The sequence below is a fragment of the Felis catus genome, chromosome A1, assembly GCF_018350175.1.
Source record: "Felis catus isolate Fca126 chromosome A1, F.catus_Fca126_mat1.0, whole genome shotgun sequence".
Classification (NCBI taxonomy): domain Eukaryota; kingdom Metazoa; phylum Chordata; class Mammalia; order Carnivora; family Felidae; genus Felis; species Felis catus.
In genome coordinates, this window is record NC_058368.1 from 182,470,373 (window position 1) to 182,486,870 (window position 16,498).

General features: G+C 34.8%; 1 protein-coding gene across 3 annotated transcripts in view; it reads right to left on the minus strand.

Annotated features, from left to right (window-relative positions):
- The window catches only part of TENM2 (teneurin transmembrane protein 2), a 2,391,334-nt gene that overhangs the window by 1,954,906 nt on the left and 419,930 nt on the right, over positions 1 to 16,498 (minus strand). Inside the window, exon 1 of one of the 3 annotated variants that reach the window (XM_045040320.1) lies at positions 6,347 to 6,421. The exons of 1 other annotated variant lie outside the window; for it this stretch is intronic. The gene's annotated coding sequence lies outside the window, so the exon portion shown is untranslated. Of the gene's footprint in view, positions 1 to 6,246; positions 6,287 to 6,346; positions 6,422 to 16,498 lie in introns of those variants that run through there. One more of the 3 variants, XM_045040321.1, reaches the window with a different exon arrangement.

The following is a 16,498-nucleotide window of genomic DNA, read 5'->3' on the forward strand; positions in this document are numbered from 1 at the left end:
TAGGCAGGGATACCTGGGTAGTTCAGTTGGTTGAGCGTCCGACTCTTGGTTTCAGCTCAGGTCATGATCTCACAGTTTTGTGGGTTCGAGCCCCACATCTGGCTCTGTGTTGGCAGTGTGGATTCTGCTTGGGATTCTCTCTCTATCTCTCCCCCCCCCCACCTTTCTGCACCTCCCCCTGCTTGTGCCATCTCAGTCTGTCTCAAAATAAATTAATAAACTTAATAAAAAAATTGACCCCTTCAGGGACTTGTAGCTCATCTCCAAATAAGCTAAAGCCAACATTTCCCAGGTTAGGAAGAAAACCTATATCCTATCTGAAAGAAGATAATATCAGAGACCTCAAATTATTTCTACAAATAATTTTATAAAAACAATGTCCAATAAAATTGAAAAAAAATAACCAGGTACATGATCCAAAATTACATGATCCAAATCAGCAGAAATATTAAAAAATAAAAGCAGATCTACTCATGGTCCAGATACTAGAGTAGCCACTCAGAATTTAAAAGTAACCACTCTATATGTTCAAACAGAATAAAAGACTATTAGCAGAATATTGAAATAGAAATTTTAAAAAATAGTGGAAATTTTAGAACATAAAAATAAAATAATTGAAATTAAGAACTCAGCAGATGGGATTAGCACAGGCTAAACATAAGTGACAAAAGAATTAGTGAACTGAATGATAACTCAGAATAATGAATGAAGCAGAGAGACAAAGAAGGAAAGTACAAAGAGAACAACAACCATGAAATTTACAGTAAGAAGATCTAGAAAAATAAGAATGAGAAAAAGACAGCCATCATATTTGAGCAGATAATAGCTTTGAACCTTCCAAAAATAATGAAAATTATCAACCAAAGACATAGGAAATTAGACTTGAACTGGCATTTCACAAAAGAGGATATAAAAGTGGGAATAAACTTAAAAAAAAAAGGTACTCAACCTCTTATTAATTAGGGAGGTGCAAATTAAAATCGCAATGAAAAAACACTTCACAAGCATAAAAATAGCTAAAATTAAAAATACTAACTATATGCAAGTGTCAAATAAGCATATCAATGAAAACTCTCATTCAGTGATGGTTGGAGTATAACTTGCTAAAATATCTTAAGAAAATATGTTATCTCCTAAAGTTGAACATACATGCAACATACATATAACCCATAGTTATATAGTTTTAACCCATAGTTATATGTTATATGGAAATCCACCCTTTAAAAATTTCCCAGTAGAAATGCAAGTACATGAGCTTAAAAGAAACATGTATGTGGATGTTGATAGTACTATGATTTAGAGTCAATAGGGTAAACAGCTCCAACACCCATTAATATAATAATAGACAAATTTCAGCATATCCATGATGTAATACTATACTGCACCTGAATTGATTGAGATACAGCTTCCCACAACAACACAGATGTATCTCACAATGATAACCTTAAGTGAAAGAAGTCAAGCACAGTAAAAGACTTTCCATATATTTCTGTTAGTACAACCCCCCCCCCAAAAAAATAGGCAAAAATAAGTTATGATTACATGAAAAAACATGGTACAACCAAAGGAGTGATTACAATAAATGTCAGGATGATGTCTCCCTTGGAGATGAGGAAGAAGAAGGTAGAAAGAGCTTCCAGGGTATAGCTCATGACCTGTTTGTTGATCTGAGTGATAGTCACATGGATGTTGGTTTTATAATAATTCATTGTTTTGTTTTTTCTGTGGGTTTTTTCTGCATATTTCATACACATGCATTTTTTTAAACGTATTGGTGAGAGGCTTCGAGATCAGATGTATGCTTGAATTTTAAAAACTTTCCTTTCAGATGCCTGGGTGGCTCAGTTGGTTAAGTGTCTGACTCCATTTCAGCTCGGGTCATGATCTAATGATTCGTAAGTTTAAGCCCCACATTGGACTCTGTGCTGACAGTGAAGAACCTGTTTGGGAATCTCTCTCTCTCTCTCTCTCTCTCTCTCTCTCTCTCTCTCTCTCTGCTCCTCTCCCACTCAGGCTGCCTCTGTCTCTCTCAAAATAAATAATCTTACAATAAATAAATAAATGAATAAATATCTTTTCAACATTCCAACACAGTCAGTTATAAGCTCAATTTAAAATTGTTTCAAATAATCAAAATAAATTTACTTTTGCTTATTAGGCGGTTGTTAATTTAAGTGATAAATATCCTCTTAGAGAATTTGTTAAAGTTTCTTGCTGTTTTTTTCATTTTCACTAGCATTGCTTTTCCTAAATGAATTTTCCTTACCCCAGATAAAACTTGTACCTAATATGTTAGATCGGGATTTCCCTTCACTGACTGGCCTTGGACTTTAACTACTAATCCCAAGTAGTTTTCTTGCTGTAAAGGTCAGCATTTCACAAACCTGTCTTAAAACTAATAAGTAAAGAATAATTCAGATATTCTATTTCATTTTTGACTACACAAATGTCATTTTTTAAATTGATCCTAAAATGTGGTTTTTATTATGTCATCCTTCTGCTCAGAAACTTCCAACAGTTCACTATGGCTTAAAGAATAAAAATACATAGTTACAGGGGTGTCTGGGTGAGTGTCTGACTTCAGCCCAGGTCATGATCTCCTGGTTGGTGACTTTGAGCCGCGTGTCGGGCTCTGTGCTGACAGCTCAGAGCCTGGAGCCTGTTTCAGATTCTATGTCTCCCTCTCTCTCTGACCCTCCCCTGTTCATGCTCTGTCTCTCTCTGTCTCAAAAATAAATAAACATTAAAAAAAATAAAAAAAATACATAGTTACACAATTATAGAGCTAAACAGAATCTTCAGATAACCCAGCTCATTTCCATGACCTCAGAGATAAGATAAGTGAAACTCACAGATATCAAGGTATAACGCCATAGATGTCATGGACACAGTCTAGAAATTGGGTTTTCCCTTTTTTCTGTTCTTTTGTACTATATCACAGCAAATTACACAGTCTAGGATTTAAGGTCTCCCAAATTCAAGGTCCACACTAATTGTTTTCAATGCCCCAAGCCCCCCAACACATGCTATTCCCTTATAACACAATCAGATATATTTACTATATTCTTAATGTCTTTGGCCAAGTAATTATTTCTTTAGCTTATCTGGTTGAATGAAGGTTTTGATATCATAGTATCAGTTCATGTTCTTAGACTACAACCCAAATAATTACTTTTGCTTAAACATGAATGTATTATAAAGAAATAGAATAGCTTCCAAAATGAAGGAATCCATTACAACCAGATCTTAGTAAGTACAGGTTACATACAGGGCAGCTTCAGTAATGTAAGGAAGAAGAAACTAATAAGAATTATTTAATTTTCTATATAGGGATGAATCAGAGACAACCATTTTCCCTCTCTTATACATCCCTTCTAAATATAGATGTAAGAGAATAATTTCTTGGTGTAATTTGGGTCACATGTTTATCCACCCTTCGCTCTGGAAGGTGAGTTATCTCCACTGACAATTCTACAAAACTACACAAGTGGGAATGAGGAAAGGATGTAATTGTCTAAAGGAAAATCAAATTGAAGAACTCCTACAAGAAGGAAGCAATGCTTGGGACCTCTGGGTGGCTCACTCGGTTAAGAGTCTAATTTTATCTCAGGTCATCATCTCATGGTTCATGGGTTTGAGCCCCATGTTGGACTCTGTGCTGACAGCTCGGAGCCTGGGTCCTGCTTTGGATTCATATTCTCATTCTCTCTCTCTCTCTCTCTCTCTCTCTCTCTCTCTCTCTCTCTCTCTCTCCCCCTCTCTCTCTCTCCCTTGCTTGCTTTGTCTCTCTTTCTTTCAAAAATAAATAAACATTAAAAAAAATTAAAAAGAAGGAAGCAATGCTGGGAGTCAAAAAAAAAATAGAAGTGTACAAAGTAATCTAATCCAAACTAATTAATGAGTCCTTTTCACCATATCTTTCTTCCTTAAAAATTCCCAGTTTTGGAATTATAATTTGTCAAGCCCTCTAATTTATACCTTTAGGAGTCTTATTATGAGTAAAGTGCACAAAATCTGTATATGTAATGGAGTTACAGAAACGAGGTAAAGAAAGGGAAAAGTTAATTAAAAAATAAGTTCCTAAGTGATAATATATGTTCTCATAGTCTAATAAAGATGTAAGCTTTAAAAAAAATTGTAAAAGACAACGAAAAGAAACCCTTAACTTTTCAGGGTAACAGAACAAGGGAGATTCTTCTCAGGTTATTTGTTCCCAAAGTTTCTCTTTAAATTTTCACTGCAAGTGCTTGATTAATTCCTTCAAGTCTTGTTTGGTGGATGAGAATCCCACATAAATCAAAACTGTCTTGTCCAGCCCCTTCTGCTTTCGACACTGGGCTTTGAACACTATGCTGTGCAGTCCACAACTCTCTGGATAGGTCTGGGAACTCTGCCATGAGCCTCACTCACTAACCCAATCTTATTTTATGGCTTTAGGTTGGAGCATTATACAGCACTATAGAGCCTAGATGACATTTTTCAGTCACAATACTACTGACATATGGCATTGTCTTCATAACCCTTCCATTTGTGACAAAATAATTTTCTACTTATTTTCTTAAAACATGGGGGTTGAGTGGCTGTTGCAGCTTCTGAAATGGACACTCAACACTAATGAGCACTAGCCTATGGTGACCTATTCAGAATGGAAGACTCACAGTGTGACATTCTATTTAAGTGGGCTAAATGATTGGACATCAGTCACAGGAGTTTAAAGGTCTGGAGAGATGGCAAAATATTATTAATTCAATATCTCTTTAATGCTAAAAAAACTATGGCCAGAGGGACCCTTGGACAATTTCTTGGGCTATCAGAATACCTAATTGAAGATTAATCTCTAATAACCTCTCAATGCCATTCAGAAGTTTAAATAAAGCCCAAACAAGGAAGAAATTGTCAGTTCAGTAGTGTCGTTTACAGCTAATGCTATGGAAAACTATTTAATTCATTACAGAGGCAGAGAGGCCCATTTCAATTTTTGCCCTATTTCTATCTGGCCAATTAAATATAATGCTGGATAACCACTAAAATTAGAAAATGGAAACTTCTGCACCCAGCATTAACTTCTTCAAAGACTTTCTGAGCTGGTACTTTGGGTTTCAGGCTAACCATCAATCCCAAGGGCGGCCTTCCTTTGCACTCAGGCTAGGTTAGGCACTCAATATCCTTCACAGAACTTAATAGGTCTGAAGTTGGGTTTTGTTGTTGTTGTTGTTGTTGTTTTTTTCTTTTTTAAAAAGAAATTGTGTCACCACCCATAAAAAACAAACTCTATAAGGACAGTTGATTTCTCTGGCTTACTAACAGACCCCAGCACCTGAAAAAGGACTTGGTTTGATACATAGATAGGAACTTACTCATTGAAAAAAAAGAAGGAAGGAAGGAAAAGAAAAAAGAAAAACATACTTGGAGGCCTGAATTTGAAATCTATGGTAGTGTTTATATTTGTTTCTGTCCTACAAATATTACCACTCTATTAGCAGAATCTTAGAAGAATAATCTTAGGATAAAAGAACTTTTTATACTCTATAATTTCTAGCCCTTTAGAAAATATATATTGGAGGGTCACAAGGTTCTAGCACGCCACTACTCTTATATAATCCCACGTTTGCCTCAGGAAATAGGTACAAAAGGAAAGAAGGAACCAGACCTTGTCATTCTTAATTTTTGTTTCCCTAATTGGTTTAGTCAGCCTGCTCTCTTAGCAATTTTTGCTTTATCTTCATTTGTTCTGGGAGGAAGCTGCCTTTGGTTGCTAGAGTTAGGGGAACCAGGGCATTCTCATACAGCAGGGAAAGACCAGTGCAGTAGAGTTTGAACCCATTTTTTGATGTTGAATCACTAACATCTTATAAGCCTTAGTTTCTCCTTCCCTCCTAGCCTCAGATCTAACGTTTATTTGAGACAGAGAGAGACAGAGCATGAACGGGGGAGGGGCAGAGAGAGAGGGAGACACAGAATCGGAAGCAGGCTCCAGGCTGTGAGCCATCAGCCCAGAGCCCTACGCGGGGCTTGAACCCACGGACCACGAGATTGTGACCTGAGCTGAAGTCGGACGCTTAACCGACTGAGCCACCCAGGTGCCCCAAGCCTCGGATCTAAACAAGCTGATAGGAAAGCTGGTGCATGCCCCTTCCTTTGGCCCCTGTGGAACATTAAAAGAGACCTTGAAAATTGCCAACCTAAGTCTAGCAAATTCCCTAGTCTTACAACAAAAGCGCAACCCACTCCTTCTGCCATACTCACAACATCCCAGGTCTATTTGTGCCAATTCTATTCTTCACAGGAATCCCTTGTCTGAGTAATGAACTTTCTTTCAAATTCTCCCAAATTATCTTCATCTTACCTGTTAATTGCGACATGGCCCAACCCACATCCATGGGAGTGATCACACAGTAGCCAGCCTGACACAAATAGTTTTCACCACTGACTTGCTTTGTACCTCAAAATAACTTGGGTACATTTGTGATAAGAGTTTATTTTTAGAGGACCTTGCTGAAATCTACATTTGACTCATGGCTATAAATTGGTTGGCTCTACAGAGAAAGATTCTAAAGAACAAGGTTTTCAACATCTGAAGCTGGAACTAAACACATGGGACACTGTGCAAAAAAGGAAGTGTGTTTTTAAGAAAGAAGTAGAGATAGGAGACATCTTCCTCTATTTTTTTTTACCCTGGCTATCCCCAAATTTAATGATGTTTTGGGGGATGGGGTTTATGTTAAAGTCTTTGTAAAAAGGTCTATTTTTTATCACAAGTGAATGTTATTCCCTCCTTCCTTCCTCCCTTTTTATAAGCTTTCATCAATAAATTCCTAATTTCTAAGTTACATTTAGTCTCAAGTTTTACAATGACAAAGAAAGTATATAATAACAACACAATGTGAAGTGGTGGCCAAGTTGCTATTTGGCCTTTTGGCATCAGCAAAAGGCCTAAACCTTCAGAAGGCTATATCAATCCCCCAAAAGAAGTTTCTGTGGTGGGGCCAGAAAAAAATAGTGTCAGTTTGTGATTTATTAGTGTACAAAGGCTGAAATCCAGGCAGCACAAAGAAAAAGAAAAAAAAAATTGTGAAAATATTTGCCAAGATGGTTACCTCAGCTATGACTCCTCTAAGACTGTAGGATCACTGACACTAGGCAGAATCTGGGCCTATACGCCCTAGTAGGCACCCAACCCTGCTGTGAGTTTTTAGAACCAAGATAGTTTGGGAGGGTAGAGCATGCCTAAACAAATTAGCCCCAGCCCATGTAACATGGCAGGGGGGCTGCTATTTGTTTTCCTCTGGAACCAAACATGGTGACACTGTGACACTAAGAGCTGGAAGATAGGGAGCAATTTCAGATGTGATGCTAAGATGCCAAAAAAGACAACAATATGTCACTGTGAATAGAACATAGGTTGAAACAAGGAAGCTGAGCAAATACTGATATGACTCCAGAAAATCGGGTGCATCTAGAGGCAATGCTGGTAAGAGTAGAGCACAGTAAATACAGTATTTATTAGTTTAATTCTAAAATAGCTTGAGGCGACATGGAGCACACTAATACTATATATGTTTGACCATCAAGAAGAATGGAAGCTCAAGATAGAAAGTCATAGAAAACAAGAATTACATTATTTTCCTGCATATCTAAGTTAGTGGCTGAGAAATATCACCTCCAATATTTTCAATTAATATATTATGTTAAAAACTAGCTTGTTAACTTTGTCTTAGAGAACTCTTTCAACTAAGAATTTGCTGAAATATCACTGACTATTTTACTAACTAATAATCTGAAAGCAAAATGAGCAAGTCACCAAGGACAAATCTTGTCCTCTGGTAGATTCTGCATAAATGATTTTTGTTAGCTTCCTTTCATCAAGATTTTTGCCAATTAATTCATAAATATTAGCATTTCATTAATTGCACCAATATTAACATTTCATGTCAGTGGGGATTTTTAAGCAAATTTCTAATTACTTTAAAAAGTAAAACAAGGAAAAGGTTTTCTAATAATGCTGGTATTAGCAAGCACTAGAATTAGTTTTGTCTTGAGTACACATACATTCTAGTATGAAATTCTATTGCTCTGAGTTTTAATGATCAATTTTATGGGTATATTATGTATAACACATACTGAATGTCATTAATGGGCTAATGAATTTCAATGCTTACGATGAATTTAAGAACCAGTCCATGAATCTTAAGAATCTCTCTCTCTCTTTTCTTTTCTTTCTTTCTTTTTTTTTTTTTTAGATCAACAGAAAATCAATTCCCAGGAAGTAAAATATTTTCTACATGCTTAAGTATTGGTATTTCAAATGAATGATAAACATAATATATTTTTGTTTTAATCATTTTTTTTCAAGAAGAAAATTGTTTCTATGGTATGGTATAATAAAATAAAGCATGGAAGTTCTTTGAGGAAGTCATCTTATTCATCTTATTCTTGATTTTAATAATAATCCAGAGACACTTTCATTATTCTGAGATTTGCTGGCTATTAAAATACTAAACCTTATGCTAATTTACCATAACTTATTTTGCTTTACATATAAACTGTTTTCACATCAGCAATGTGCTACAGGAACTAAAATAACAATTCATTTGTTTAATAATCCCTTTATAGAAATTGCTGAGGTCTAATGAGGTGGGAATCTGAGAAACAATGACTTGGGGGCTTAAACTGGCATAAATCATTTTGTTTGTTTTATCCCTTGTCAGACTCATTTTAATTTCTATAGGGAATCCTCAATTAACTTAAGGGAAAATTTGATGATGAATAACAAACATAAAGGTAACCTGTGGATTATATCTGCATTTGACCTAAATCCTCATTAATGCTTAAGAATACTTAGTTCTTTTTGTATCAAATTGTCCTGAACTCTGTAGCTTTTCCCCCCTAAATTTTAAAATAATTTATTGGGAAGTAATTAGAAGTTCTTTCTCTTAAAACATTTAGAGAGCGTGATATCCTTCTGAAACCCCACTCCCATAATATGCTATAGCAATTTGAACGTTTCATCCAGGCTTTGGGTTTTCTGAGGTCTTTCCCACCTTAAGCCCTTTGTACAAGCTATTCCTTTTCTCCAGCTAATTCCTAATTTTAAAAATATCATTGGAAAAACTTTACTTCCTCAGAATCTTTCCCTAACTCTTTAACCTAATTAGATAACTCTGCTCCTCTCTATAATGACATCCTGTTCTTTATCTTCTTGGCATTTATTATATTTGAATTACATATTTTTTGCATGTATTTATTCTATCTATACCCACTTCAGTCTAGACTAAATTCAAGAAGACAAAGATAGTGTCTATTTTGGTTTATTGATGTTTATTGAACATAGCATTTGGCAAATAATTGGAACTTGATAACCATATGTAGAGATTTAATTAATTAAAGATAGAAAGAAATTAATTTGCCTATAGGAAGACCTGACTTACTACATTATATAGAATCCAACACAGCATCACTATCCCATAACACAATAATGCATATTTATAATGATGTTCTGAGCTCTCTAGAATAAGGTTAAATTATGTTCAATGTATTATGTTTAAAAAGGCAGGAAATATATAATATATCTGGAATAATTCCCACAAAAATTTTAAAAGAGCAATGAAAGGGAAGCTCCCGGTTATGCAGAAATGTACATATTATAATATAAAATACGTATTTTTAAATAGTCCCATATGCATTTAACATTATTAGAGTCGCTTTCCCTCTCAAAATCTAAATACTACCTCCTTAAGAAGAAGCAGTTAACAGTGTACAGTTTGAAAACCTTTTCCAGAACTTTAAATTTTCGCAGCAGTTTTATTTTAATATATATATAACAGCTAGAGAGAAGGCTAGAAATTTACAAATGTTAATTGAAACTCATAGCCCGGCCAAATACTTCAAACCTAATGCTTTTCAGTAGTTTCCAATTAATTATTCCAGCTTTCTTATGTAGGAAGAAGAAAAGATGCCAAATGTGGAAATTCCATGCAGTGACTGCCTCCTTTGGATCAGTGTGTTGGTAACTGCCATACTGATTGACTGAGAGCAACAGAAAACCCCTGAGGCCTTCTGGTTCAGTTGGGATTGTAATGATAGACTAGCAAGATAAAAGTCTGACAGAACATTAGCTTCAACTGTATGACAATGCCCTCCCCAAGAAGATATGATGCTGTGTGGATGAATATAGATTGAAAATGTGGATCCTGTCAGCAGCACTGATTTCACTCAGAAAACCTATATGCTGGGAGAATGCTGTGTCTGCTCAGGGTTAGGATTCCAGCAATGTGTGAAAAATTCGTTTTCTCAGCTGGAAACACTTATGTGTCTAGTCGTACAAGTACTAAGTTTGGGGTCCATACTAACATTGAAGCCGAGAGAAAGGAGAGAGAGAGAAAGGAGAGAGAGTGAGAGAGAGAGAGGTGTGCGGATGTTTGCCCCTATTAGGAATGAGTGGGTACTTTTTGGCCTCATGTTGGGCCATGAGAGAGGATCCCACATTGCTCAGAAATAAAGCTTCTTCCTAGGATTACTCAAAGTCCTACTTTCCAAATGCACCCTGATGCCATGAAGTGATTCATTTTCCTCCCCTCCATAGAACTGGCACAGTTGTCATCATTTTTATTATTTCTCTGACTGATTCTCTCCTTCTGACTCCACAGAGCAGAAAATTTACCCTCCAGAGGTGCAGAGGGGATAGATTTTCCTCTTTTTTATTATTTCTCCAAATAGGAGAAGTGAAAGAAAAAGATGAAGATAAATTTCTATCCCTTTAAGTTGGAGTGGTTAATAACATTGACTTTGGAATTAGCCAGCAATCCTGAGTAGGATTTCTCTAACTATGAGAACTTAAGAAATTCACTATAACTTTCAAAATGCCATAGGACTGTTGTATGAATTTGATGAAATAATGATCATGATGTGAGGTACAGAGAAGTTCTCTATAATTGTTATCTGATGGCATTATTATAACCTAAACACAATGGAGAAACCACCATCTTTCCGTCATGCTTATGGATATTTTATGCTGTGAATTTAGCTGAGAATCAGGCTAAAGTATGGTGTTAATTATCTCCCCCCTCCACACTTTTGACAGAGCTATCAGTGGTATAAAATGTCACTTGAAAATTCTTTCTTGGTCAAAGTAGAATGCATGAATTTGGATCTTCACCGAAGAGAAATGGGGAGGAAAATTCCTTTGTGTGACATGATTATCAAGATGTTCTGACATTTGAGATAAAATGAAGTATTTTCACTAAAAATTTAACTGTCATCAGACTCAGTACCTATGGGATATGTGCAATTCAATACTAGCAATTCAATATTAATTTATAGTCTTTACATAATATAAATCAAACCTTTTGCATTTACTCCTCTCATCTAACAGCTTGTTTTCTGGGTGCCTGGGAGTAACTGAATAAAAACATAACTTTTATTTTTAGTTTTTGTTGATGGATATGTTTTGATAGGATAAAAATACTGTTGATATTCTGAAATTATACAACAGGCATTTGCAAAATCCATTGCATTTTATATTCCTCCCTGTAAATGAATTGATGTATTAGCTGCATAAAGGAAAAGGTGTTTAAGTGTTGACGTCAAAAATTATTTAAGATGAAAGATCATAAATAATCATCATTCTTCTAGGAAATTAATATATGTTATCCCCATTTATTTTTATTATTTTTACTATAATTATTAATTTTTCTGCCATTTATTCTTTTCTTTCCATAATGACTCAGTCTGTACCCTCCAAGCCACATGGAATTAAGAACCGAGTAGTGCAACACCATTTTAGTTTTATGTAAGATGTCATTATTTAAACAAATATTATAGTAATTAGTATTATAAGATAAAAATTATTTGATCACCTCTCCATTAACTGAAATATAGAAATAAAAGAAGGGAAAGATAATGAGTTTATTTTTGAACATATTGTGTTTTACATACCTACTTAAATATCAGCCATCTGGAGATACTCAACACGCTGAGATATAAATCTGGACCACATTATAATGGCATGTACTAAATATGTAAGAACTATCAGCAGAGGAGACAGTTGAAACCATAGATATAAGTTACAATACTACTTCTCAAGCTTTAATATGTGTATATAGGAATCACCTGGGGATCTTGTTAAAATGCAGATTTGATGTAGTGGGTCAGTTGTAGAGGTTCTGCAAGTCTAAAGAGCTCACAGATGCTGGTGCAGCAGGTTGACAGATCACACTGTGAGTAGCAAGAATTTGGACCACTGAGGGAAAAAAATTAGACTGGCTTCTTTTCCCCAAAAAGTAAAATTATAATAATAAAAAAGATCTTGGATAACACATCAGAAGAAAATTCCAAAAGAAGCAGTTAAAATGACCAAAATAGATGAAGTAGTGAGAACAAAATGAACAAATAAGGAAAACAACAACTAAGATGAATAAATTTTCAAGAAGTGGGTGGTCAAACCAGACCAAATGATGTGAAAAACTAAGCCATAAAAGAAATGAAAAGCCCATATATTTAATAATTAAAAGATCATTAGTTATTTATATATTCTTCCTACAAGAACATGTCAGATATATGCATTGTGAATATTTTCTCTCAGTCTGTGGTTTGCCTATTCATTTTCTTAATGGTGACTATTGATGAGCATAAGGTTTTAATTTTTATGAAATCTAATATAGCAATATTTTATTATATGGATAGTTCTTTCTCTGTCCCTTCTAAGAAATCTCTGCCTATGTTGTGAAGCTCCTTCCCTAAGTTTTCTTCCAAAAGTTTGCAGTTTGGGGAACTTGGATGTTTCACTTTACACTCCATTGTGGTTTAATTTATCTATGTGGTATGAGGTAGGGGTTTCCTACAAGCAAATAATAATAATAATAATAATAATAATAATAATAATAATAATAAGTCAACTCAATAAAAATGGGAAACTACTTGAATAAACATCTCACAATTGAACAATAAAATCAAGAAAAAAGGGCTCAACATCCTTAGTCATTAGGAAAATGCCAATTAAAATCACATGGAGATATTATACCTACATGCTAGAAGAGTCAAAATTACAAAGACTGAAAATGCCTAATGTTGGTAAGTATATGGAGTAAGTAGGCTTTTATTCATTGTTGGTAGGAATGTAAAATGTACATGTACTTGGAAAATTGGAGGTTTCTCATAAAATTAAACATAGATTTACCCTATGAATTGGCAATCCTGCTTCTAGGCATTTAACCAAGAGAAATGAAAACATGTTCACAAATAAATGTGCAAGAATGCTCAAAACAACTTTACTCATAATGGGCCCAAACTGGAAACAATCCAAATATACAAAAACAAGGGAATGGATTTTGAGGTATGCTCATTTGATAAAAAGAACCTAATAGTAAAACAGAATGAACTTCTGCTGCCACTTTAATTCCAAAATATTTTTAAATGAAAGAAACCAGATACAAAAGAGTACACACTGTATGATCCCATTTATTTTAAGTTCTATAACAGGAAAAAGTAATCTATAGTGAAAGAAATTAAAATTCATTGTTTATCCCCCCAGAGAGAATAACCATTCTGATTTATTTCATTGCATCTGTAAGGTGGAATAGCGAATGTTCTGGAATTATGCACGTTTACTATATCTATATAGATCTGTGATTTATATATTGTACATATTTTTAAAAAATATTTAGATGTCTCTGCTTTTTCACTCAAATAAATTATATCTCAATTTAGGAAAAATAAAAGGCAAAAAAAGGAATCACTAATTGTATTTGCAAGAGATATTTCAGTTGAGTGATAGGGCAGACCTCTATACCAGGGACTAAAGGAATGTATTGCAAATAGGAAATTCAGACCCTTTTCCTGAGAATTTTAGTTTTGAAAGGAGAAAGACTCTACAGTTACATGTAATGAGACATGGTAGTTTTATTGTTACAGTTAAATTTAGGAAAGATCTGATGAACTTTTTAATTATGAGACAGAAGTAATAAACAGGATGGAGAAACAAGAAGAATGAGACCAAGAAAGATCTAAAAATTGATAGTAGTGCTTGCGAATAAGTTTCGATCACCCTAGGCCTTTGACATTTGAATCTCTATCAGTTGAAGCAAAACATACTTTGGACCCTTACATTCTGTTTAGCCTTTTTTCTTTCCTTATATTAATTCTAGCCTACATTATTACAGTTAAAAGTTAAATGTATATCTGCTTAAAATCATTTTAGGATTTTAGAAAATCATGTGCAAATAGAGCATTAAAAAAATGTGTTGTGTTCTCCATTCCTATTTGTTTATTTGGTGAACCACTTGTTAGGAGTTGAGAAGACAAGAAGAAAAATTGTTATTCAAGCTCAAGGAACAAAGATATCATGCAAGCTTACATTTAGTAAGAAAAGAAGCTACTTAAATGTCCTTGGCATTTTGCTCTCCTGTTCTTAAACTAGTAGTCTCATTTCCTTTAGGATTTTCATAATAATCGCATAGCAGAAGTTTCCCATGCCAGGTGGTTTTCATCTCCTCCAATCTGAAACAAAAGGTGCTCTAGTATTGTATTTTAAAATAAAATATCACCAGGGCGCCTGGGTGTCTCAGTCGGTTGAGTGTCCAACTTCAGCTCAGGTCATGATCTCACACTCTGTGAGTTTGAGCCCGCATTGGGCTCTGTGCTGACAGCTCAGAGCCTGGAGCCCGCTTCAGATTCTGTGTCTCCCCCTCTCTCTGTCCCTCCCCTGCTCATGCTCTGTCTCACTCTGTCCCAAAAATAAATAAAAACATTTAAAAAATTTAAAATAAATATCACCTAAAATAATTCACAATCAAGAATTTTTTGAAGGCTCCTTGGATAAAGAGATAGCTTGGGTGTGACAAAGACACAAAAAATAGAAAGATAAGGGATCTTTGCATAGTAAGAAACACCTGTGATATTGCTACATTTGGGATAGACAATAGGAAAGCTACTTAAGGTCTTCATTTAGCTACAATTTATTTGGATATGAAACTGGTGAATTTAGGCTGCCATAGCTACTTTGGGGCCTTCTGTAATGAAGCTAAGATATTTGCAAATATTTTCTAGAAGCTCAAACTTTATTACATGGTCTATTTACCAGTTTTACTCTGTTCTTTCATGGGGGCTGAGTGGATTCATAATATTGTTTCTAATCTCTTAATATTTAATCTAGAATTTTAGATATTAAATCTATTATACTTGACACAATGTCATTTTATTCATCCTAATCTACTGATTCATATAGTGAATTTCAGCAGAATGCAAGCTGTACACAGAAAATGATATATGGGATCACAGAAATACAAAAGAAATAAGTGTTCTCTAACCTTCATAAAAATACAGGAGGATTCCCTGACGGGGGTGTTTTTTTTTGAGCATGGAAATCTGGATTTTGAAAGGCATTTATGCATAGTGCTTACAGCACTGACTTTGAAGCCAGACTATCTGTTTTCAGAAGCTACTTAGTCTCTGCCTCAATTTGTTCATCTGTGGAATGGAATTTGTAGCAATTATAACACTTACCTCACAGAGCTGCTGTGAGGAATCAAGGAGAGAATGTAAGCAATGTTGAGAATAGTACCTTGCTATAGTAGGCACTCAATTAATATTGACCATTATTATTAGAGTGAAAATACACACCTTCTTGCTTCCAGTAATTGCTCTACCTTGTTGTATACATGCATATATAATACACAGAACAGAACAATGGATTTACATTCCAAAATATGTTTGAGTCCACACAGCCACTGCTCTGGATTCATGACCTTTCCGCATATAATTTTAACTAAATGTCACTATATCTTCTTTAATAACCAATTTAGAGTTCATTTATCAAATGCCTGCCAGAATTTCTGTATGGTCCAATTAAATTTTCAAATTTTGAAGCACATACCACACATACCCATCCCTATCTGTTCTCCATGGATACTTTCAAACCTATCTTATTTCCTGAGATACTAGATACTATTTCTTTATTAAAAACCTTCGTTCCTATTTTCTTCTTTATAATATGGCTATACTCATTATTTCCAGGAGCTCCCCAGTTCTCCATTCGCTGCAGAGATATCCTGCCCTGAAATCTTTAATTACTGATCATACCATCCTCCTAATCTCCTTTCCTCCTTGGTCTATTCACCCAAAGTTGATTTGTGTCTTCTGTCAAAGTCCCTATAGATGAAACTGCTTCTCAATTAATGTGCGTCCTCTACCCCACCCACTGATTTATTAAAAAAAAAAAAAAAACAAGAAAAAATCCCTCCTATTCTACAAAGAATGCCACTTAGAAAGGTTGTTAATCACCACATGCTTGTTCTGAATTGTATTGTTCTGCATTGTGTCATGCTGCTCGATTGTAAGCTCCACAGGGCAGAGTCTTTGTTTGCCATGCCCTGACTATTGTTCAGTGCAGTGCACATTGATGGCACTATAGAAAAAACAAACAATGGCTTTTTCCACAATTTTCCATTTTAATTGTCAAATGGGATGGTATAAAAGCACAATTCACACAAGAAGTTGAGTACAC